Here is a 26,364-nt window from a genome sequence, read left to right as displayed (position 1 = left end):
TTCTTGCTGTGAGGCTTAACTAAGTTGATATGATATGTGAAAAGCATTTACCACCCCATAGCGTGTGGCCGCCAGCTGCTCTGTGAAGCATCATGATGTCAGAGATCCCTGTGCCTTTGGTCCTATCTGAGGCTGTGGCTTCTGAAATTTGAAAATTATTCATACTTTTGCCCTACTCGAATTTTGTATCAGAACGGAATATATCTAACTGTACAAATATTAACACAGTTTCAGCAAAGTCAAAAGCAACGTGACTCCCAGAGCACTGAGGCTCTGTCAGAAATGAGGCTTATACCACACCTGTGGCTGTTTGTCTATTTTGTGAGCCAAGCTTCCCGCCTCCCTCTTTCTCACCTCATCCAGAATTCAACCGAAGTCCACGGGGAGCAGAACTCAGAATGTTGTAATCTGGTATTCGTTTTTAATTTTCCTTGGAAAGGCTGACGCTTTCTCTTCGACTCTGGATGGCACCTGGTTTGCTATTCTCCCTGCCTTTGGCAACACGAGGCCAGCTTCTAGCTTGGGTGTACTAAGCACACATTATCAGGTACTTTGCCCTTTGCCCTTTTGATTAGGAGTCTGGTTTTGGCTACTGGTTCAAAAATCAAAAAAAGGAGGAGATGGGGGTGGGGCAGTGGCAGAAGTAAAAAAAAATGGTAATATAAGAAAAAGTTCTCCCAATGTCTCAGGCCCTTGAATTTACAAGATTCTCCAAAATCACAGTTAGATAAATAATTTTCTTTATGTTCATATAACTGAAGAGGAAACTACCTTTTCTACCTTCACTGGAGGATAGAGGAAGGTGGTGGTATTTTTCAGACTGGTGTGGGGATAAATCCTGGTGAGGGAGGGAAGCATGCAAAACAAGGGCAGCAATGAGCATTCTGTTTGCAGGGCTGGGGCTGTAGCTAAGCTGGATACAAGGCACTGCCCCATTCTATAAGCACTAATGGCATACCTCACTCTCTCTGGAGCCACGGGTGGTGAGGGGAGAGGCTTACCTGAGTTAGCAGAACTGTCATCCACCAGAGCGGCCGAGGGCGGGCGACTTTGTGTTGTTCTTGTGAGGTGTATTCCTTCTGTCTCCTCACTAATTTCATAAACTGTGGCTGTGGGCTGTGTCTTTTATTGTATTTGGTTTGACTGCATTAGCTACAATGTAGCAAGGGAGGGAAAGGAAGCAGTTACGTCTTAGTGAGGTGTAGTGTAGAGCAGGGACAGAGTGTGGGATGGTGAGAAAATTCATCAATGTAACAAATTCTGAAGATGTGACAGTGCAAAAATAGAGTCTGAGCCCAAAGGGAGCTATCCTGTCCCCAAAAGTAATTCCTGAAACGCCTACAGAAAATGAAAAATATCCACTTTACACCTGACCGTTGTACAATGTTCACGGAAAGTTCGGGGGATCAGAAGAATCTCTACAGATCATCGACCAATTTTAATCTTACCTTGCAACAACTATAACACAGACATAATTGGTTCTAGTTGTGGCAGAATGCTGTTTCTGCAGACACGTCCATATCCTGAACTCCAGGATCTGTAGTTAAGTTTAGGTTCTATGTCTTGGGAGATGAAATGTTATGGCAGGTTCATGCCGTTAAGCACGTGGCTTTCCATGTTCCCTCTTGTACATGAAGGAGGGAGATTAAGTAGCAAAGTGGGGAAGCTCCAGAAGAGGTACTGAGCGATGTATAGGAAGAGCCCCATGCCATCTTCCTGGTTTTCAAAGGCACCACAAGTCAAGCAATGTCTGCTGCCTCTCTCTAGAAGACAGCAAAGGCCAGAAACTGAGTACCCTGACACACACTGCAGAAAGGAATTCATCATCATTTTAGCCCAGTGAGACTCATGCTAGGCTTGTAAACTTCAGTACAATGAAACTGTAAAACGTGTGACCACTAATGGAAGTGAAAGTTTGTATGTATCCCTTACCTACCAATGCATATTAAACCACCTCAAAATGTAGTGGTCTGAACATCGAAAATCTCTGTCTCCTTTGTGAATCTGGAATCTGGCAAGGTGGAACAGAGAGCCCTTTGTCTCAGTTCCATGTAACATTCCCTTAGATGTTTCCTTGGGGGCATGGAGAGTCTCGTTTCAAGAGGGATTAGTCCCATGACTGAGAGGTGTGTACTATGTACCCAGTGGAAGATCAGCTAGGAGCTGTGGTGGTTTGTAGGCTCAGAAATGTACTCCCTTTCCATACTTCTTTACATGGCCTATTTGTACTTCCTCATAGTAACACAGACTCCTAAGTGCAAGCCAAGAGAACAAGGGGAAATAACAAGGCAGAAGTGCATGACTTAGTCAGGATAAAGGTTGAGAAATGCAGTCATGTTCTCCTGCAGAATTTGTGGCTCAGACACTAACAAATCACATGCCCAACGGTGATTCCATAAATGAAAATGGAACGAAGAAATTCCTAACACCTCATGATATGACAGTATAAAGGTATGCATGGGACACAGAATCACCTACATAAATGATTCATTGGTTTATGTAGGATTTTATAATATTTTATCAGTCTATAGTAAGATCCTCCTACTTAGAAACAGACCGAGCTGCTAAGCACTGTGCTCAGCCATCCTGCAGCAGCCTCAGATACTTCATCAATATTCTGTTTCCTGATCGCTTCATCTTCTCTTGTACTTGATTTAATCTCATGTTGTTTTCTTCACCATGGACCTTAAACATAAATTACCCGTTGCTAATCTTTCCACGAAGAGACTATGGTAGTTTGAATATGTTTGGCCCAGGGAATAAGTGGCACTATTAGGAGGTGTGGCCTGTTGGAGGAGGTGTGGCCATGTTAGAGGAAGTGTGTCACTGTGGGGATGGGCTTTGAGAGACTCCTCCTAGCTACCTGGAAGCCAGTCTTCTGTTTGCCTTCAGAATAAAATGTAGAACTCTGAACTCCTCCGATGCCATGCCTGTCTGGACACTGCCATGCTCCCCGCCATGATGAGAATGGACTGAACCTCAGAACTGTAAACCAACTGCAATTAAATGTTGTCCTTTGTAAGAGTTGCCTTGGTCATGGTCTCTCTTCACAGCAATGGGAACCCTAAGTGAGACAGAGACCGTATCAGGCGATTGTCCCGTACATGAAATCAGCAACTAAGAGGGTGAAGCTGAAAAGTCAGTGCTGGATGTTTCTCCCACATCAGGAGTTTCCATCCCACCACAACTGTGGTCCCGAAGTATTAGAATGGGGTGATGGAATCTAGATAGCTACATTACTGAAAACAATGATCCTAAAACAAACTGAGCAAAGTGTATAGGAAACACCAGATACATGGTCACAGCAGTCACAGCCAGAGAAAACTATTTATATGCAGTGTGGTAACGTAAGTGTGACTCCACCATGATATACCATGAACCTTTACCTCTGGGTGGCTTGAATGTTTCAGTCTTCACTACCTAATGTAAAAGCGAGAGTCTCTGAGTGTGTCCTTATAAGGTCAGCTGTCCAGAGATACCTATTCACAAGTCTTGGGATTGGGGGGTGACAGAAGAAAGTACTGGGGATACCTGCTTCCCCATGGAACTGAACCTGAAGACCTTCTTCCTGTGAGAGCAGACATGAGGTGGGAGACAGTGATGCTGGTGATTCTGGCCTTGTGCAAACCTCTGCTGATGAGGGAATTTGTATTCAAGGTTCTATCAAATGTTTGAAAAAGCAATAAGAATTGTTAAAGTTACAAAAAAAAACGGGATTTTTTAAACTAAATGCTACTATAAAAGAGCCAAAAAGTGAAACAAACAACTTTAAAGCATTTATAAGTAAAGTAAAATTTAGAGTAAGCTAAAGTTAATTTATCTCTCTCATCTATATCTATATCTATATCTATATCTATATCTATATCTATATCTATATCTATATCTATATCTATATCTATATCTATATCTATATCTATCTATATCTATACACATACACACACACATGCATATACAATTACCCAGGGTTTGTCAAATCTGTAGCAGTGTGCAGTAATGTCCTGGACCCTATAACTTACCAATTCCTCATGGATGCCACAGCAACTTCTGTGCATGCTGTTTTTTGTGCCCTTTACAAAGTATTTTTCCTGTTCCTTTTGTATATAGATATATACAAACACCACTCTGCTATAGGTTTTCACAGCATTAAGAATGATAACATGCGGTATAGGTTTGCAGCCTATGAGCATTAGGCTATGGCATCGCATTTTGTGTAAGCATGCCTTACGTTGCTCACACAGACACAAGATTTCCTAGCAATGGATCTCTAAATTCATCCCTACTGTTAAATAGTGCATGAGCATGGTGTGATTTCATTTTTGCCACAGTACACTAATATGCTCAGGTCCAAGGGAAGCAAACATGGATTTGTTGTGGTAGGAAGTAGCAGGGTTTGGCAATGTGTGAGGGGCTGGGTAGATGAGTGAGGTTAACTTTGGAGGTGCATTCTGCAACACTCATTTCTGTAAGAATTTCCCCTCTTTGTATCTTGTCCTTCAATATTATTCCACAGAGGCTGTATTAGTTACTTGTCATGGTGTCTTGACTAGACAGGAAAAAACTTAAGGAAGATGAGTTCACTTTGTTTATGGTATAGAGAGGCACAGTCCATCACATGATAAGAAAAGAAGGCAGCTGGTTACACATTGTCTCCATCGTCAGGAAGTGGAGAGTGACACATGCTTGCCTTTCACCAGCTTTGAACTTTTAATTCATTCCAGGACCCGAGCCTATAGAATGGTACCATTCATGTAGAGGGTGGCTCTTCCAACCTCAATTAACCTAATATAGATACTCCTTATCAGAGGCTAATTGCCAAGGTGATTTCAAATCCCATCGTGTTGACAGTCAAGATTAACCACTACAGAGACCACAAGGATGCTCCATAAACACTTAAAAGTCAGCTGTGTGGACAACATGAAGCTCAAGAAGAAGGATGACCAAAGTGCAGATGCTTCAGTCCTTCTGAGAAGGGGGAACAAAAATATTAATAGGAGGAGCTATGGAGACAAAGTTTGGAGCAAAGATAGAAGGAATGTCATTCAGAGCCTGCCCCACATGCGGATCCAGCCCATATACATATAGCCACCAAACCCAGACAATATTACTGATGCCAAGAAGTGCATGCTGATAGGAGTCTGATATAGCTGTCTCCTGAGAGGATCTTCCAGAGCTTGACAAACACAGAGGTGAATGCTTGAAGCCACCCATTGAACTAAGAATGGGGTGCCCATTGGAGGAGTTAGAGAAAGGATTGAAGGAGCTGAATGGAACAACAATAAGAACAACAATACCAACCAACCAGAGCTTCCAGGGACTAAACCACCATCAAGGAGTACACATGGACAGACCCATGGCTCCAGCTACATATGTAGTAGAGGATGGCCTTGTTGGGCACCAGAAGGAAGAGAAGCCCTTGGACCTGCCAAGGCTGGAAGCCTCCAGTGTAGGGGAGTGTCAGGGTGGGGAGTCAGGAAGGGGTGGGTGGTTGGGTGGGGAAAGGGGATAACATTTGAAATGTAAATAAAAAAATCCAATAAAAAAGAGTCAGCTGTGTGCTTGCCACCTGGTACAAGCCCTGTCAATCCTCTTCCTGTTCCCTGATCTCATCTCTGACCAGCTGTGTCGTAGGGACTTCATCCTCTAAATTTGTCATTCTACTGTACCTTCATCAACAAGAGACAACCAGATCCCTGTTAGGCTAAAACAAAGGAATAATGACAACTCTTGGTCTGTCTGCTTTTGTTGATTGACTGTTGAGAAATAATAAATAGAATGTTATTTCTTTAGGAAGGTTCTTTTTCCAAATGGTATCCTGAAAATAAGGTCTTACCTGAAGTCAAGCATTAGACTCAGACTCATGATAAGAGAATTCAGACTTCTATAACTTTGGGAACTTTTCACTGTTCGGTTACATGATCTGCTTTAGTCACACCTGAATGTCAGGAAGATTAAGGTTTCCTCTGTCTCTTTGCCCTCTATCCCTAATGTCTTTATCTCTGTCTCTTCTGAGCGCAAGGGTGTTAGACAAAGTAAAAAAGATTCAAGTCTCTGTACTCAATATCTTTTGTATGAGTTAAAGTAGCTTCTGTACGTTAATCTCATAGTTGATAATTGCTTCTTTTGATTTGTTTGCCCTTCTCAAAGAAAGGTCTTTAACTTCAGAAGACCTTCAGACTCCTGGCTTTTAGGAGGTACTGGGCCTGGGTCCTTGGTCTCTCCTCAGTGACATCAATGTAAGGTTTTATGATAGTGAAAGATTTCTGTGTCTGTGAAGTTCAATATGTCCTCTACCTGACCCTGTGGTTACCAAGTCCTTGGAATAGGACTGCTGTGATTAAGAGAGTAATGTATAATTCATTTAATTGAAGTGAGAGTTAAACAGACTAGTAGCTCCAAGGTTAGCACTGTGACACTAGTTTGGAATCTTGGCCTGACTTCCCTGTCAATCATCCTGTTAAGTCCTCAATATCAATGGTTGAAATTTGAAACCATTCAAATTCCCAAGAAACATGAGCGGTTTTAAGGGATGCTTGCTTCTGCTGTGCATCATTTAGTTTTATGAGGTTTACATCAGTCACTAAAGACCTGGCTATGCTGGTGATTTCACCATGGAAAATACTTTGACATCTAGATTTTTGCAAGCCTCAGGTCTTGCCACAAGGTTAGGAGGGTCTGCCTCATTCATGTAAGTCACCTATTTGAATATTAAATCTGTGTGACAAATCATTGTGAAACTCAGTGGCTCGCAAATAGAAAACGAGCATAAGCTCTCTAGGCTAGCTAATCCTGACTGATTATGGTTGAATTTGACTCCAGCTTCCGGGTTCAGATCCTCTTGTGTCCTATGCCCCAGGGTGTGTTGTAAGAGAGATGTTGGATGCTCAAGGTACTCACACAGTTATGTCTAGAGATAAATGGTAGAATGCTATCAGATGTGTACTAAGTAGGGCATCATCTATCTTCACTGCAGTAAAGAGCTGTGACCGGTCTACCTCTGTCTACCACCCCCAATACACACAAACCACACCATGTGTCTGTTTATCTGTCTTCTCATTCATTTCTACCCATGAATGCATGTGTCTCATTTTCTTTTCTAGTAATGACAATGGAATCAACTTTAAAAGTTTTTTTCTATTCCTAAAAAGATGGTTCTTAATAGTGTAACCTCTCTTCACTTACGTCTTTGAGAAACTGCTTCTTAATCACACTTTTTAATGGCAAACGAATCAGCTACTGTGGTTAACTAGGAACGGAATTGCTTATTCTGATCTTTAATAGGTTAGTTGATATGCCAAGGATGTAATGGAAGAATTTAGTCTAAATACATCAATTTCGTTATCTTTTCTCTTTCCCTTAAAGCCTTTCATGTTCATTTCCATAAAAAAACAGAATAATTCCACATCAGTTTATCTGGATTTATCTCATTTGGAGCTTAGCAGTATCTGTCTAAAGTCATTCCAGATTAGTGTAATCATTCAAGATTCTTAGATGCCAAATCTTTAAATGAATAGTACACATTTTCTTTTTCAAGAGAAAAGTCGGTTGGAGAGTGGCGAGTGAGCATGAACCATGGCTCTATGTACATCAGGAAGTGCTTGTGGCTGTACCTGGACGGGGGAGGAGGGAAGATGCTTCACCTCCGGGAAGCAGTGGAAAGGTGCTTTCTTCATTTTATCCCTTGTGCATATGATCCCATCGCTGAGTGTTATTCAGAAAACAGCATTATTTTTATAACCAAAATTGTTAAAAAATAAAGCCCAGTAATAACTTCAAATATTTTGACAGGCTGTCACAGTTGGCAGGATAGAGGGAAATATCACGTCTCTATGACTTACTAGTTTCTAGTTGTGAATTCCCATTGCAAAGTAGGAAAGAAAGACATGAGGGTACCTTTGGGGACTCAGTAGGAATATTTTAGTGCTCGTTTTTTTCCCCTTGCATTTCAGTGGTTTCCTTGGTCCTTCATTTCTATACATATCGTACTCTTTAAAATGAACGACCCCTGTAACCTGATCCCATCATTCTACCTTTAGCACAGTTTGCAGTAAGGATGTCAGGTACCTTCTTACTAAAGCTTCTACCAAAGTAGAACCATTCTATGTCATCCTAAAAGGACTGTTAGCTGACCACCAGATGTCATCTGTTCTAGTAGCAAAGAGTTCTCTTAGCAATGTCCAAATCTTTCTGATTTTACCTCAATATAATGTAATCTACCAGTACCAACTGCCAAAGAGGGGAACAATGCAAAATGCAAGTTTCCAAGGATAGGTTTCCTCATTTGTCATTTAACATACACGAACCAGAGTGTCATAAACAATATTCATGAATATTCATGAAAGTCAGTATTCCTCCCTGACCTATTAGTCTACTTTCTGAATGCCTAACAGAACAGTCAGGACAATGTCTTTGATTACTGAGCTTCAAATTGGGGTAGTAGGTCAACAACATGATTCAGTGGATAAAAGCATCACTGAGTTATCAGTCTTGACATGACCTCCATCCCTGGGACCCACAGAGTCAAAGGAAAGAACCAATTGAACCCATAACCAATTCTTCCCACATGTTGTTCTTTGGCCTTCACATGTTTGGCCTGATATACTTGTACACACACACACACACACACACACACACACACACACACACACACACACACACAGAGAGAGAGAGAGAGAGAGAAAGAGAGAGAGAGAGAGAGAGAGAGAGAGAGAGAGAGAAGGCATTTACCAACTTAATAAAGCCTTATTGAGTCTCATTTTTGCTTCCTTCCAACTAGAAATTTTAAAACAACGATAGCTACTTCCTTGAGTCCTAAAATATAAAAAGGGGTATGAGAGCATCTAGGAGAATATTTGACATGTATGGAATTCAATATATCTTAGTAATTTTCCCATTAATATCCTAGAGAGTTGATATGAATACAGTAATAGTAGGATATTCTATAGTTTCCAGAAATTGGATAAAGGACATTGCTTTACTTTGTTAGAAAACCCACGCATGAGCAATCTTTAAGCCAGATTCATTTACATAACATATGACAATTTTTTTTCACGGAGCGCTGTTTAAAAGGCACACTTGTACTACAACAAGCATTGGAGCACATCTGCTTTCTGATATCTCTTTTGTAGCTTTTCTTATGTCATTACAGAACATTATATTATTTGACAGCATAAGAAAAAGAATCCCCTGTTCCTGACATCAAATCATTTTAAAAGTCTGAATTAGAGTACTGTAAATCATGTAAAATTGTTTCAATTTTATTGCAATGCACTTCAGGGAATGAATTTGATTTTCTGAAGTATTTCAACAGGAATGGCCTTATTATTCACTTTCCAGGGGTCTAGCCATATTCAATACACATACCATATAATGTTACCAAATTTTACTTTTCCATTATGTATTGCCCCTATGAAATCAATATCTGGAACATTTAATTCCTGTAAATGGGAATTTGCTTATTAAAAATGCATAGGATATAAAACAAACCAATGACGATTCCATCTATTCTGTGCATTGCCACCCTTTGCTCCTCAACACTGACACATATTATTTTAATTTCCACTCTCCTGGAAATTAAAGATGTAAGAATATTGCTTCCCTGAGAATTCTGAGAAAATAATATAACTCAGGGATAATATATAATGTTTTCCAGGTACAGGCATGACTCGGACTCGGGTTAATCATACGGTCTGAGGTTCTCTCTCTTCTCTTCTGGCTGATAAACATTGCTCAGAGGTGACTGAGTAAGAATTCTATGTTTCTGTCATCCTGGAGTTCAAATGAGGTGAGTTTCTTGGGTCATCAGGAAGTAAAGAGAGGACTGGATCAAATCAAAGTAATTCATAAGGTTTTGGAATAATTTGAAAAATCAATCTGTTGTGGATGCATGAGGTTTATTTTTCAAATTATTTTTAAAAAAAGCCCCACCTTCCTAGAAACGCAATCATAACTCAGACTGATAACTGGCATGTCATGTTTTGATAAACGTAATTTGAAATGGCAGAAAATTATCACATGAGTTAGGAAGTCCGAATGCAGTGCACTATTACGGAACTAACGATCTCACAAGGGACTGGAAAGAGTCTTGATGGGGAATATTGATGCTTGTCAAATAGCATCTGTCTTCAAAGTGCCTGCCTGGGAAGCTTCATACGAAATTTAAACCCTTACTTCAATTTTAGTCAAAGAAAAATATAGCCAGGCAGACCAAATGAATGCTGTTTGCGTTTATCAAAAAGGCCCATGGTTTCATATCATACCTAATTAATTTTTGAGCAAGGCCATCTGTTTCAGTAAAAACAAAGGAACATAAAGAAGTCATCATCTCTTAATACTTCTCTCTCATTTGACAACCACTGTGGGAGGAAATCAGGGTCAAAACTTAAAGTTATTTTTATTGTTATGAAACCCAGGATTCATTCCTCTGTCTATGCACAGAAAAAGGAAACTTTGGGAACCGGCATAAGTGTCTTTGTAGGAAGTGAAACTTTTCCGTCAAAGTACATGTTGATGGCTACTCTAACCATAGGGGCCCTTGTTCTACCTGTCATAGCTTGCTGTGTTGCAAACCTTCAGCTAGTTGTCACATCGTACTCAGTGCCAAGGCCTGAGAACAGTAGATGTCCAAACCTTTCATCTTCTGAAATCAAGGTCAGGAACCAGTGTCTTAGTATCGTCCACCTACACCTTCTTGAAGCCCAGATATTCTGCAGCCTTTGTGTTGGTAGAACTCACTATAGTAATGACTTGGATGAGACAATGCCTCATCATGGCTAATTTTTTTTTGTCATTTGTAAAATAAAGAAGAAAAACAGTGCTAATATCATAATTCTGTTGTGGATTTTGCTACACATAATCCTTGCTTATATATATATATATACATATATATATATATATATATATGTGTGTGTGTGTGTGTGTGTGTGTGTAAGTAATATATTATCTATCCATCTATCTATCTATCTATCTATCTATCTATCTATCTATCTATCTATCTATCATCTATCTATTATAACGAAAGTAAGGTACATGGTAAAGACAGCCTGCTGAATCGAGTCTCATGATGTGTATAATTTTCTTAGTTAGGGATTTATTGGTATGGAGCGACACCATGACCAAAACAACTCTTGTAAAGGAAAGTATTTAACTGGGGCCAGCTTACAGTTTCAGAGGTTTAGTCCATTATCACCGTGGTGGGAAGCATGATAGCAAGCAGGCAGACCCGGTGCTTGAAGAGCTGAGAGTTCTAACTCTTGATCTGAAGGCAGTAGAAGGGGAGTGACTTCTACACTGAGCTCTCAAAACCTACCTCCACGGAGCTACACTTCATGCAGCCAGGTCATACCTACTGATATTGCTACTTCTGATGGGCCAAACATTCAAACATGCAAACCTATCAAAGCCATACCTATTTTAACAGTGACTATAAATTTCACTTCTGTGGAGATTTCTGTCCTCTTAGAATACCCTGCTCTCTCCTGTGCTTCCAGGTGAACCTTTGAGACTCAGAGCTGGCTTGGTCCCAGGGCTGGATTGCTGCTTCTGTATGTGAGTCACCAAGGTATTGCCACTCTCTGGCTTCCTCTCCAGGAGCCCTTCAGGCGCCTTCCCCTCAATCAACCACACACGCTCAGTTACCCTTCTTCTCCTTTATCTCTTTATTATGAGATATTTATTTATTTATTATGTTCCAAAGACAACTGGAACAGTGCAAGTGAGGAAGGTAGAGAAATGTTCTGAAAAATGTAGCTTTTCTTTGAATAGATAAATGTTTATGATATGAGCAGACATTAAAAACTTATCCATTAGGGAATTAGGCTTTAAATTTCAGGGAGAAAATGCACTTTCTTTTGTGCAGACCAGTTCTAAGAGAGATAGTTCAAGTGATCAGCCTCAAACAGGGGTTCTGTACTTAGCTAGCATATGAGAGAGCCTAGGATCAATCTCTAGTTCTACAAAGCAGAAGGTATTCCTGAAAAGACCTCATCCTATTAGAGGTCTTTCTTCCAAATTACTCTCTGGATTATTTCTATAGTAATAAAAATCTAGGGAAACAAATACCCCAAATGATATAGGTCAGCTAACCTTTCCTAAGTTTGTTGTTATATAGACAGTTCTACTTGATGAACTATACAGAAATACCTCTATTAAATTTTGATTTAAAGTTTGTGTAACATGTACTCTTGTCTTTGTAAGTTAAGTATATTCTAAGAATCCTAATATTTTATTTGTTATTAAGACATTATGATGACTAGATGTGAATTCAAATTATATTGAAATGCTTAGTGAAAGATATTACAGAATATTGACCAAGGGGATTGGGAGATGGCTCAGCATTTATGAGTACTGGATTCTTGAATAGGGCCAGAATTTGATTCCCAGCACCCACATGCTGATCTACAACCATCTGGAGCTATAGTTTCAGGGTATCCAACACCCTCTTCTTGCCTCCACATGTGTCAAGCACACATGTGGTACATATACATACCTTTAGGCAAAATAGTCATACATACGAAAAGTCAAAAGTAGATTGAATAAGAATTTGCATTGCTGCATCTACAGTTTATAAAATTTTATATTAACTATTTCTCATCCATTTCTCTTTCAGCTACAATGTGAGTAGATTTATTTATGATATTCTTGCTTATTGACATTTATTTGATGGATTTTTAAATTCGCTATAATGGCCAAGCAACTCTAAATTGTGTGTTATATGTATCCTGGAAACACCAGTAAGCTGATATTTACATATCATACCATATACAACTGTGCCTTTGTTAGCAATTTTTAATTGTGTAAAAAACAAGACTTACCACAACACGATTAAAGAGAAAGTGAATGCTTCTGTCTCAAGGGAGAGAAAGACCCACAGAAATTCATAATGAACCCACAGAATGTAATTTTTCCCATAACGGATAAAGTGAGACATTTTCTTTCAGTGTCTAGTGATTCCTTAAATACAGAATAAATACTCTAAAACTTATTCAAGAACAAGAAAAACCATTGTTGAGATGTCTTTTCCCCTTTCTATTTCTATTCTGAACAATGGTGGTGTGCATTCCCTTTGGGAATAGAAAATTGTCCGAGCAATGTTTTCGGAACACTACCATGCATTCAAAACCAGGGGATTAAAATATAGCTTTTCAGTCAAGGCTTAAATTCCAGCCTTCAAGCCTAGTCTGGACTTTCAGGGTCAAGGCTGCAAATGCTGAAAGGCTACAGAGTCAGTGCCCAGCAGTGTTTGTTAGTTTACTATGAAAAATTAAGCTCTAATAATTTTGTTTCAGTAAGATTTTTTTTGGGGGGGGGCAGGGTTTAACCTTCAATGAAGTTGTCAAAGTAGTATGATTTATGTAACTTTCTGTAGGTCAAAATTAAAAAGTCAATAACTCAGTCAGTCTACCTGACTTTTCAGAATCACTGATTTGGTGAAAAGAAAAACCCAGAGAATTAAAATTCTGGTGACTTCCTTGCTGCCCAGAAAGCTGGGATTTGGGTGGCTTCCATGTTTCTACCTCTGCCTCTGTCTGGATGGGCAGGCTCTTGACCTTGAACTGCGGGTGATAATTATAACATAAATGACTTCACAGAGATAATCTTTAATACCCCATTTTAAGTATCATTTTTCCCATCTAAATCCATTTAAACACTAATGGGTGGGAGAGTGGGAAACTGATGAAGATGACCTTAAAATAAGTGTTTTTAAAAAAATTATGTTTTAACTTTTCTAACTCATTATTTCTTGGACTGTATTTGAACCAAAAGAAATGGCTTACCAGTCTGTAAGTAAAATTTGCACACACAAAATTTTTAAGTGTTTAAAAATCCTATACAACAATGGCCAGAGACATCCGAAGCACTTTTCTTCTTTGCACAATCTGAAAAATTATAACGCTATATAGTAAAAGAATCAAGCTTTCTAAGACTAGCTCAGCAACAAATCAAAGGCATAAATATGGTCTTGAACAAATTCACCATAATTAGGTGCAGCTATAATAGTTACCAGCAAATAAATGAATTTTCAATGATACATAATTTAAAATTTTTAAGACCTTTCCTTTAGTGATCAATAAAACCCAATCTGTTTAAGTTGGAAGCAGATGCAGTAATAGCTGAGAGACCAGTTCAAATGGTCAAATGGGATGCCTTCCTAGACAGTTAACTTGTACTTTCTTTGTTTCCAAGGATCCCCTAATCTGTGCCTTTAAGCATTTAGCCCTGCTGTCCCTAGAAAAATGTGTGGCTTGTCTCTGATCATCCCTTTGTCTCTTCAAAGGACCAGAACCTACCTCTTGGGTCACTTAGGTCACAGTCCTGTATTAACACTTAGGTCACAGTATTATGTTAATTAGCTGATTTCCTGGTTAGCTCTTTTGTAAGTGTCTCCTGGCTATTAATAGTTTATTACAAATAAACTGTTGTTAAGACAAACGGATCAATCAGGACACTGAAGAATCACTGTAATGATAACAAGTTCTTTGGAAGAGTCTCTCAGTACACAAGGCAGCACATTTGTCAAATGGAAGAGGAGGAAAATTGGGCTATGTCCTTGGAAAGAATCAGGAATTTCCCTGTATAATTGTCATGTTGCAACACAGTAAACAAACAAGCCTGCGCTAGGAATGTGGACTTTGGGATCCTGACAGAAGAGGGTAGCTTTTTCCAAACTGCATGGTGTACTTTCCTTTGTACCCTCACATCTCGTTCATTCATTTCCATCTCTCCATTGACTACAAGCAAGCAGAAATGCTATTTAAACTCTGAAAATGGGCATATAATTCTGGAAACCATTAAATTTCACTGTACAGTCATTTCCATATAATATATTCAACTTTATCTAATCCAAGTCAATTCTTCAAATCTCTTCAGTTTACCTCAGACACTGAAACACTCCATCAAGGTAATATTTGTCTTGAGAGCAGTAGAAGAAGCAAAACAACAGTATCAATAAGAGTTGTTCAACATCATTAAGTCCTTATTATATTTAAGTACTTGTACCAGGCTATCCATGTGTACATTCTCACTTAATCTTCACAGTACAATGATGCATTAAGAATCACTTTTACCCCAGGGACTAAGCCACTACCTAAAGACTATACATGGACTGACCCTGGACTCTGACCCCATAGGTAGCAATGAATATCCTAGTAAGAGCACCAGTGGAAGGGGAAGCCCTGGGTCCTGCTAAGACTGAACCCCCAGTGAACTAGTCTATGGGGGGAGGGCGGCAATGGGGGGAGGGTTGGGAGGGGAACACCCATAAGGAAGGGGAGGGGGGAGGGGGATGTTTGCCCGGAAACCGGGAAAGGGAATAACACTCGAAATGTATATAAGAAATACTCAAGTTAATAAAAAAAAAAAAGTAAGAGTTAATAAAATACACTGAGTGCAGCCTTTCTAACATGAATGTAATAATATTAAATTTATCTTAACTTTTACAATTTTCATTAAAATGTATTAATATTTATAGAAATAAAACTTCATTAGCTTGAAATTCAAAAAAAAAAGATGAAATGAAAAAAAAAAAAGAATCACTTTTACCAACTTTTGTAGATTGAAAATCAGAGTCCCGCGAGAGGAGGATAGTAGGACACAGATGCTACAGATGGGGGAAAGGAAGAAATAGCAATACTTTTCAAAAAGTGCAAGGAAAGACTATTCTATAAGCTTATGTAAAATATATAAAATGGATTATGAAGCAAATATTTAAATTGAATTATGTCACATGGTGTGATAATGCTATCCAAAAGCCATCGACTATCTGACAAATATCCCAATGCCAGGCAAGGGGAATCTCCCTTCAAGTTGCTGGTCAGAAGGTTCCAAGAGAACTTCAAAACAATGTAGCTGATGCTCTTGTTTGCTTCACCAGACATGAAGGCAAGACCTTAAAGATGAAGGCAACACAGTCTTTGGACACAGGACCTGGTAGAATCAAATTGATTCTGAAGCTTCCTCCATGAGAAATACCTTCCATTGTATTACAAGGTATTGTGCAAACCTGCAAGATAGAAATGGAATCAGTGGTCCCACGGAGCCATAAACCAGTGGACCACAGAAAATGATCAGGTTGGCATCACCAATGGTGTAATAGTGGCGACTATGTCTTAGATGTAACCAACAGTCATATGATTAGACATGAAGCCAACTCAATAGGAGGTACTCATGCCAGGTACTATGTATGAGATTAGTCAACTGCTCAAGGCTTCAGAGGACACAGACCTTACAGCAGGGCATGCTACCATCTTCCTAAATAGACCTAGCTTCCGAATATATTCTAAGTATCTATTGCTTTACCCAAAGATACATGGAGCTCTGGCCCCTTGTGAAAAGAAGATTCTTTCTGCCACTACAGAGAACGCAGAGAATAAGTGTCTGTGGGGTGAAATGTCCAGCTGCTACATCGACAAAACCATCCTATCCCAGCAGCTAGGGAACATGGCAGAATCAGCATGCAGAAAGTTTATAAGGAGCATAGGATGACTGTTCTAAGATAATGTCTTATAGAGATCACACTGATGTTAAACCCATGAAATTTCAACAATACTGTGTATAAATAAATGAGACCAGAATGATGACCACACCACTCAACATGTAAATGGGAACAGGGGAAAATTCACAAGGCTCCACTCCTTAGACAAACAACTAAGACAGTCAATATCTGCTGTGGGAAGGGTGATCAGTCTTCCTCAGGACAGAGCCTCATGGTAAATGATCCAATCTCAAGCACTCAACCTTAGCCTTAAACACATGTATATACAAGCACCTCTCAAAGGACTCTGTAAGTTGTGTGTATAAACATGTATGTACATGTATGTGTGTGTAGGCAAGACCCTAAAGATGAAGGCAACAGGATCTGGTGGAATCAAACCGATCCTGGAAGCTTCCTCCTATCCCTCCTACACACATATACACATACATACGTGTGTGTGTGTGTGTGTGTGTGTGTGTGTGTGTGTTCGTGTGTTAAAACTAGAGGAGGCCACAGTCTCAAAGAGAATTTGGGGGTTGGATGTGCAGAAGGAGGGTTAAAAGTGATGTAAATAGTATATACTTTTATATGAAATTCTCAAAAAAGTTTTTTGTTTTTGCTTGCTTGTCTGTTTTTTTGTATTATTTTTATATCAGAAGACTCCTGGTTCTTTGATTTCATTCTATTGATAAGCCTGTCTGTTTTTTATGCCAGTACTATGCCTTCTTTTTACTATTGCTTCACAGTACAGCTTGAGTCAGGGACGATGACACCTCAAGACGTTCTTTTATTGTACAGGATTGTTTTAGCTATCTTGGATTTTTTAAAAAATATTTTCCTTATTGAATATTGTCCTTTTATGGTTGGTAAAGAACTCTATTGGAATTTTGATGGGAACTGCATTGAATCTGTAGATTGCTTTTGGTAGGATGGTCATTTTCACTGTGTTAATCCTGTGAGACCATAAGTAAATCCATAAGCATGGGATATTTCTCTATTTTCTGATATCTTCTGTTTCTTTCTTCAAAGAATTAGTTGCCTTATGGCTCTAGCTAAAACTTCAAATACTACATTGAGTAGCTGTGGAGAAAGTGGGTAACCTTGTCTAAATCTACACACCTATGGACACTTCATTTTGACAAAGAAGTTAAAATTATAAATGGAAAAAAAGAAAGCATCTTCAACAAATGTTGCTGGTCTAACTGGATGTGTGAATGAGGAATGCAAATAGATCCATATCTATCACCATGCAAAAAACTCAAGTTCAAATGGATTAAAGACCTCAACATAAATTCAGATACACTAAATCTCATAGAGAAATTGGGGAATGACTTTAAGTGCGTTGGCACAGGAGACAACTTCCTGAACAGAACACCAACAGCTCTGGCACTAAGATCAAAAATTAATAAATGGGATGTCATGAATTTGAAAAGCTTCTGTAAGGCAAAGGACACTGTCAAAAGGACAAAACACATCTTCACCAACCACACATCTGACAGAGGACTGATATCTAGAATATATAAAAAAAACTCAAGAAACTAGACATCAACAAATTAAATAACCCGATTTAAAAATTGGGTACAGATAAACAGACAGTTCTCAATAGAGGACTTCTTCCAACAACTGATGGAAATTGATATACAGACCCACAGACAAACATTAAGTGGATCACAGGGAATCTTGTGGATGAAGGGGAGGAAGGATTGGAGGAGCAATAGGAGTCAAGGACACCACAAGGTTAGAACTAAGATTTGAATGTTACTATATCCAACTCTCCAATATAAGATTCATTTTGAAGAGTGTGGAGACATCTTTCACTCTCAATGTCTATTTTCTTTCTTAAATCACAGTTGGTGACATGGACGACAGTTAAAGACTAATTTCCCTCATCTTATAGCAAGATGTTGAATTTTAGCAAGTGTATGAGATCTGAGGGCCTGAGTTGTTCTTACAGGAGACAGTCCACCATCTTCTCTTGGTCGACGAGCTCTTGTTCTGGTTGGAAAATGAGCAGGCTGTAGTGAACTAGATATAACCGGATTAGGCTTTGAAAGGAAAGCTGTGTTGAGACCTGCAGGAGGACATGAATTGTCCACCATGGGGTGGTGATATTGACTCTGAGGTTACTGTGTTTTCATTGCTATTCAAGGAAAAAAAAATAGCTTGCCATTGCTTATGCCACTGTCATTTCAGATTTAATATTAAAATCTACCCTACATCTCAACAAACTCATTCATACAACAGAGGTTAAGAGGCAGAAACAATCATAAAACAATTGTGCTGGAGAATAAGTGGAAGCAGGTAACATTCTCCCCAAATGAACCGAGGTTCAGTTGAGAAAAGATTTCTTTGGTACAGTTTATATGAGGGCCCTTAGGATTATAAATTTTTCTCGCAGAGGTGTGGACAGGCACCCAGGAGATCCTAATGACTGAGTATCATCCCCTCTCCCCAGAAAAATTCTAAGGTCGAATAGCGTGGACTAACAATGAAAAGTCCAAAGTATATTTCCTGGCTTTTGGTTCATCTTTTCTACAAACTGTGGCAGTGCTATGGGCAACTCAGAGAGTAGCTAAGAATTTCCCTCTCTCAGTTTGGCCAAACCTTAAAAAAAATCCATTTCCTTTGATCAGTTCCAAATTGTCTAGGTTTTTGTTGTTCTTGTTGTCATTGTTTGTTTGTTTTCGGTGAACCACTGAGAACGAACAGATGCAGTTTCTCATAACATTTAATAGCATCAATTTTCAGTTTAGTAAACAAGTTGCAGTAAACTAAGTTGCAATTTAACAAACAAGAGCAGTGTATGCGGGGCTGAGCACATATTTGTACACTGGTTCATTAGGTTGCTCAAGCATCAAATGTATATTTAACTAGCCTGGGTTGTATGATTGAAAATTATATTCTGCAGTATTAAGCCCTGATTCAAAATAGCTAACTAATCATTTGGGGGCATGCTGGTAAGAAAGAACCAGGACATGAAAATGAAGGATTGATTACTCAGTCATTTATATGTGCAATTGTTAACATGTAAATTGGAAACTTTAGAACCAGGTTGGATGAATTAAAGAAAAAGACATTAGAGACTGAGAGTGAATCTCTAAGAATAAACATGTAGTGAAGTAGTAGAGTACATATTTAGAATATTCCAGGTTCCCAGTTGAATCCGCAGCATACAAAAAAGCAGTGAAGAAAGACTTAGAAAAAGAAAAGATGATAAAATTCTGGTAGACTTCATGGAAGAAAATTTAACTCTCACTTAGATGATTATTCTAGAAGTGTTGCTCAGGTTAAGGCCTGACAAGAGATTAATGAGAAGCAAACAAGTAAAGGAGAAAATGGTCTATGCTAGGGAACGTAGTGGGCAGAGACCAAATAAGAAAGTGTGGCTGGGGCTGGAGAGTGTCTCAGCGGTTAAGAGCACTGACTGCTCTCCCAGAGGTCCTGAGTTCAATTCCCAGAAACCACATGGTGGCTCACAACCATCTGTAATGGGATCTGATATACTCTTCTGGTGTGTGTTTCAAGATAGTGACAGTGTACTCATATAAATAAAAATAAATAAATAATATTTAAAACAGAAAGCATGGCTCTGTTGAAGTCTTTGAAAGCAATCCAGGATGGTGACAGTTTGAAATATGGGTGGATACATAAAGAGTGGTCAGTAGAAGTTTTCAAGTACAACAATTAAGAAAGAGAAAGTTAAACTCCATGTCTTCAGCATTAGAAATGGTTGCTGAAAGCCAAAGAGGAATAAACAGACATGTTACATAAAAAGGCTGGAAACGTTAACTCTGTCTCATTAAGAAATAGGATGCGTGACCCCTCAGTTTGACTCTTAGGTCCCTTGAATTCACAGATGTGGTTTTATCAAGAGTCTCCCCCATCTTGAATGGAACAGGGTTAACTAATAAGGAGATATTAAAGAGGTGGGGCACCCCTCTCCTCAGTGCTCCAGCTCTGTGAGCAGAGCTGTGATAACCTTCAGGCTGTGTGCCTGAGCACTGTCCTCTGAGATGCTAGCCCTTGGTTGAAACCATGTCTGAAGCCAAACTGTATTTGGAGTAGAACACTGGTTGTTCTGGTTAGTGTGTGGACAATTCGTTCACCTAGAGGACCATGGGAAGCCAGACCACACCTGAGTATCCTGCAAGCCCAGTGAAGACCGCTACAGAACATGGGAGAGGCCACAGGAATGCAATTGCATGGTCGAATCTTCTGACTCATCCCACTGGACTACAAGTTCAGGGTGGGGTTGTGGGGAGAAGTTTCTGAACTAGACCTTTAAAGCTTTTAGATTATATTCCTGTCATCTTAATAGGTCCTGCAATCTTCATGCTGTGTTGGATACTCTGATGGAGAGAAAAAAGTAGGCAAACTTAACTCCCATTCACTACAGTTCCTTCAAACAAATAACTGTGGTTATCATGAATGTTCAGTTTCAGCTGAGCTCTCAGTGGCTATGGCTGCATGGAAAGTCCAGCCAATATATCATGGAGAAGAACTGGGCAGCTTAGAGTAGCCATCCAACAGTTGAGAAAAGTCAAGAATGGCTATTTCTCGTTTTCATGCTTCGAGGTGGTTGCTTATGCAATGAGGGGGAGTTGAGAGAGTGAAAGAAACACAAATCTGCATGTGGTCGAGAGAAATCGGACTCACACAGTGTCATAGATGGATGGGGCAGAGAACATTTTAAGTAGAGAACCATCTACAATGGCAGACGTTATAAAGAGCTGCGATAGCACGCCATACTTAGCGTGAGCATTTTGAGTATTGTTTATACTGTCAGCTAGCAAAGTAAATATTTCCAACTCGTTAAGTGTCTTTAGCTTTTAGAAAAGAAAATTTCCCTTCTCTTTCCTATAACCATAAATGAAACTGTACACCGAGCATCCTGTAATGTACAGTCCTTATCGTTATTCACTACTTGTCAGGAGGTTGGAGCTAGCTAAGATGGCCTTGATTCTCTGTCCATTGAACCTTGGCCAAGCTCACTGTGTGGTATCAATGTGAATTAACATGTCATGCCTTGGGAGCTTGGTCTCTAGCATAGTTATGTTAAGTGGTGGGAGTTTTAAAGGGGGAGGGTAGTGGATGTTTTTAGGTCATTGGAGGCATAAAGAAGAAGGATTAATACAGGTTCCAGAGGAATCTCATTTTCTCTCTGGCCTCCTGTCTCACTGTGTGATCTCTCCTTGATGCACGTTTTCCTGCCATGATGCCATCCACCAAGTCAAAGCAAGCATTTCAGCAGCCAACACCATGCACCCGTTTAGATTATTAGCCTAAGAATTCAAGCTAAATAACTCCCTCTTCTAGATTAAAGTGCTCAGCCCCAGGTAGTCTGCTCTAATAGCCAAAATGGATGAATGCCCTTTCAGCCCTTCACTTATCAAAAATGGCTTAAATGTGCAACATACAACTCATTGGGCCTTATATGTCAGGTTTTTATTTCCTGGCTCTTTTTTTTTCCTTTAGAAGTGTCTTCTGTGCTCATTAACATCTGTTGCAACATCCGCTATCTCTTTCTGTTTTAATCTCCCACTGATTTTTCAAGTTGCTTTTCAATTCTAAGTCTGGCACTCTTTTAAATGGCCCCTTGAAATGACTGAAATTAGGTAAGCACTTACCCATACTCTCTACAGGGCATTGCCCCAGGACCCTGGGCATGCTCATTGTGAATTCTCATTTGGGACCAACATCTCAATGCTCCCACTGAGAGCCTTAGCGGATTCAGTCACGTGTTCAGCCGCCCTTCTGTTGTTAGTTTCCTTAAGGGCTGTAATTTGACTGCTAGTCTGAGTTCTGGCTGTCCTTCTTCCTTCTCCTGGCTCATCAAAATTGTTGGAAATTGGCCTGAACTGCAAATCTTGAGAACTTGAAAGAAAAGCCCATCTCATTAGTTTTCCCCCTGGATTACCCACAGGCCATGATGAATTCACGTTAAAAAAAATGCATAGCCCCAAATGATTAACTTATTGAGATATTATTATTTTCTTCTAGGGGCATGTATCATTATGTTATCAAGTAGATTGCACTTGGCATTTGATTTTTATGATTTGGGGTGATTAAAGATTCTTGACGAGTTTTATTATTCCTAGGTTATTTCTAATTAGAAAAAAATATCTGAACCTATTGAGCTTAAAAATATCTGTTTAGGTACAAAGAAGGCCACGCAGTTTAAACTGTAGGGTGCTTACAAAGCTTGATCCAACTTAATAATAATGAGTCTGCTTTAGTTCCCAAATCAACGCATTGGGAAGAAAGAAAGGAAAATTCTGCTGAGCTTCGGACTTTGGTAAAATGAACAAGCTCATTCTTTTTTATTATAAAGCAATACATATTTGCATCTACAAGTGTGGACTCCCGGGATATGATGCAAGGTATAGTTTATGTACGCGATTAGGCAAATTATTCCTAAGGCCAGGGAACTGAAAGGCACACAGACTAAATTAAGATACTTTAAATCACTTGGTTCATTAAATCAATTTAAACTCATAATGATAAGAAAGAGGCAAGAAACGGGGCAGGGAAAGTGCCAACAGCGCAGGGGGGATTCTGGCTTAGGCAATGTTTTATATTTTATTTCTCTCTTCAGGTGGGGGTGTGGTTATGGGAACCAGAGCTAAGGTATCGACAAAGCAAATGGTAGAAGGATTAATGCACACTTTAAGTGAGGCGTATGTGTCAGGCATACAATTAAAGGTAAGCAGTTAGTCTAGTGAGACACAAAGAGCCTCATTCAAGAGAATGAATGTCATTCAAGTTTGGGCAACTGAAAGCACAAGACTGAGCATTTCAGGGCCTCCTATGCGTTTAGCTTAGGATTTGTGCTAGATACTTAAGAGTTTGCATGCTTTCCTCTAGGCGCTACTAATTTGCCTCAAAGTTTGCTAATGAGTTACTATGATAGTAATCCAGTTATCAACTTGACAGGATTTTGTGGTGTGGGTATGCAGGTATCTCCAGATATTTGTGGCGTGTGAATTAATACAGTGAATGGAGAGTACTTATTTTCAGTGTGGATGGGTGTCATCAGAGAGCCAAACAAACCAATCCAGAATATTTTCTTTTCATTCCTAAGTCTGGGACATTTCTTCTCAAATTCCCAGGTTCTCAAGCTGAGTCTTGGTCTGGAAATAACACTAGTGGCTTCTCTGAGTCTGAGGCTTAAGACTTGTACCATCTCATGCCCCTGCAACCCAAAAGCCATCCAGCTTACACATGGCCTATCAAGAAATTTCTGAGCTCCCGTCATGCTGTGAGCCCATTTCCTTGATAGGTTAATTCTCACATCTACACCTAGTAGATCTCCACATCTGTCACATTTGGTCTGTTTCTGGAGAACTATGACTGATGCATCTAAAAAGGACATACAAAAGTTCCTCTTGTTTCAAAAGCTCCTTATTTGTTCATTACCTTTACCTAACACAGCCCACAAATTTTCATGCATTATAAAAAAGTAAATTAGTCAGTATAAATTCCTGGCATATTCATCCTATCCCTGTGTTCCTCAGCAGAATTAAATATTTTGGAATACAGCAAATTGCACACTATTTCTTTTTTTCTCTCTCTCTCTTTTTTTAGTTACTAAATAGAAATTAAACTTTTACACAGTGGACAAAATCCAAATGCTCAGGTCCTGGCAGGGAATGAAGTAAACATCTGACCCACTGTAGCTTCTACTGAATTCTGGGTGATGAAATGGCATTCATGGTCATTTTAATTTTTTTCTCGTACTAAATTCATCTTTACGTATTTGATATTAGTCTTCAGTATTAAAAAGGAAGGACTTAGGAGACTCTGTAGTCCTATTTGAGTTCCCTATCATGGTGAAGACAAAGTGGTTACCCAGGGACCACAGGCTGTTCCTTTTAGTGCCAGAGGAAGGCAAATATAACAAAGGCAGCAACTGCCAGGGGACACTCAGCAGTGCACAGCAAAGTCCCTTCCCATTACTCCAAAGAGTAAAGTTACCCTGTGGTTTACTGACATAAAGGCTACACCCAAGTACACATAAAGGCAAGCCTGGTTATCTCAGAGGAAGCAGAAGTGGGAAAAGGAGAGGGGGAAGGGGAGAGAAAAAGGGAAGAGGAGTGGAGGAGGAGGAGGGGCAGCAGGAGAAAATAGGAAAATAATTTGTAACTACTTATAAAAACTTCAGATTTAAAAATGTATAACTACCTAAAAACAGTAGGGGCTTGCAACCCCATAACAACAACAATACCAACCAGCCAGAGCTCCCAGGGATTAAACCACCACCCAAAGACATGGACAGACCCATGGCTCCAGCTGCAAATGGAGCAGAGGATGGCCAGTTGGAGGAGAAGCTCTTGGTCCTGCCAAGGCTGGATCTCCAGTGTAGGGGAATGTCATTGTGGGGAGGTGGGAAGGGGTGGGTAAGGTGGGGTGGGGGAACACCCTCATAGGAGAAGGGGGATGGAGGATGGGATGGGAGGTTTATGGATAGGAAACCGGGAAAGGGGATAACATTTGAAATGTAAATAAAAACTTACTCAATTAAAAAAAAGCATTTTACTTCCTTATCCAATATTGTAATATTTCACACCATTTTGAAGAACCAGAATGCTGATACTTTCTGCTGCATGTGCTTCTCTTTGGCTGTCTTTGTTGTCTTTGAGACTAGGAATCAGTCTGTAGCCCAGGCTGGCTTGGAACTCACCGTGTGGCTCAAGGCTGGTCTTGAACTCTTCAGTCCTGCATCGGCCTCTCACATGTCGGGATGACAGGCAGGAATGAATCACCAGGTGAGGCCTCTATTACTGAGTTACATCTTCAGCCCTTTATTCGAGACTACAAGTATGAATTTTATTACCTTTCTATTCCCAACTTTAAATGTTAATTCTGCTGGGAGAAGGTTTTCTTCATGGTAACGCCTGCAAAATTATCCTTCCTCTTACTATTAAAAGCAGGCCTCGCCTCTAAAATACACTTCTCTTACCTTTCACGTTATCAACCTTGTCATTTTATGACTAAAGAACTTAACTAAATGAGAATAAAAGCAAAACTATGAATTTAATCATTTATATCTTATGATTCAGCCACAGTTTTAAATGCATTGAAATTTCACATGGAGAAGGTGTGTCTGCTAGATAGCACTCTTCTGTATGCAAGTAACCTAAAGGAGGAATCAGTGGTCAGGGCTTCTCTGCTGCCCTATTCCTGTTTAGTTCAGTGACTCTGAAGACAAAACTTCCATCCGTTAGCATCCGGGCAAAAGGAAGATGAATTGGGAGAATACTCTCTGAAACATGAATTTCAGGTTTTCATTCAAAAATCATTGGAGCTCCTGCGTAATAGCCAAACCTTGTTACCATGTGATTTTCAAAGACACTAATAAGTATGAATTATCCAATAACAAAGAGAGACAGTAAAAGCAGGGTTGATTTACCCAGTGTCCTCCCTCATCACTTAACCCTTTAAGACCGAGCAAGGTATTTTTGTAAAATCGAGGAAATTTTCTTAACAATGTACTCAGAATTCATCAACGATAGCCTCTGTTTGTAAGATTTAGCTTTATGGAAACAAATATTACTGGCCACTTTTCCTGTACTATTTACAGATTTTAAAACAATGTTTACTTTGTAGGCAGTTTTAAATCTATTGTAAATAGTTTTGAGTACTTCCCTTGAAAATTGATTATGCTTTTCACCCATATTTTATAGCTGTTTTTGTTTAGTTTTGATTTTTTTATATATTTTAGTTATATTTGTAATTTTTTACTACATATTTATGTTGGATATAATCTCATTTCTCCCTTTCCTTTACACCCTCCAAGCCCTCATATAGAACCCTTCTTGCTCACCTACAACTTCATAGCCACTTTGTCATTGTTATTATATGTATATTATGTACATATACATTACTAAATGCAATTT

The 26,364-nt window shown here is 39.4% G+C and overlaps 1 protein-coding gene across 5 annotated transcripts in view; it reads right to left on the bottom strand.

Annotated features, from left to right (window-relative positions):
- The window catches only part of B3galt1 (Beta-1,3-galactosyltransferase 1), a 573,038-nt gene that overhangs the window by 153,873 nt on the left and 392,801 nt on the right, over positions 1 to 26,364 (bottom strand). The window contains exon 1 of one of the 5 annotated variants that reach the window (XM_017591946.3): positions 355 to 2,560. The exons of the other annotated variants lie outside the window; for them this stretch is intronic. The gene's annotated coding sequence lies outside the window, so the exon portion shown is untranslated. Of the gene's footprint in view, positions 1 to 354; positions 2,561 to 26,364 lie in introns of those variants that run through there. 5 annotated transcript variants of the gene reach the window in all.

Source organism: Rattus norvegicus, chromosome 3, assembly GCF_036323735.1.
Source record: "Rattus norvegicus strain BN/NHsdMcwi chromosome 3, GRCr8, whole genome shotgun sequence".
In the NCBI taxonomy this organism is placed as follows: domain Eukaryota; kingdom Metazoa; phylum Chordata; class Mammalia; order Rodentia; family Muridae; genus Rattus; species Rattus norvegicus.
The sequence above is the reverse complement of the archived record's forward strand: the minus strand, read 5'-3'. Positions and strand labels throughout refer to the sequence as shown.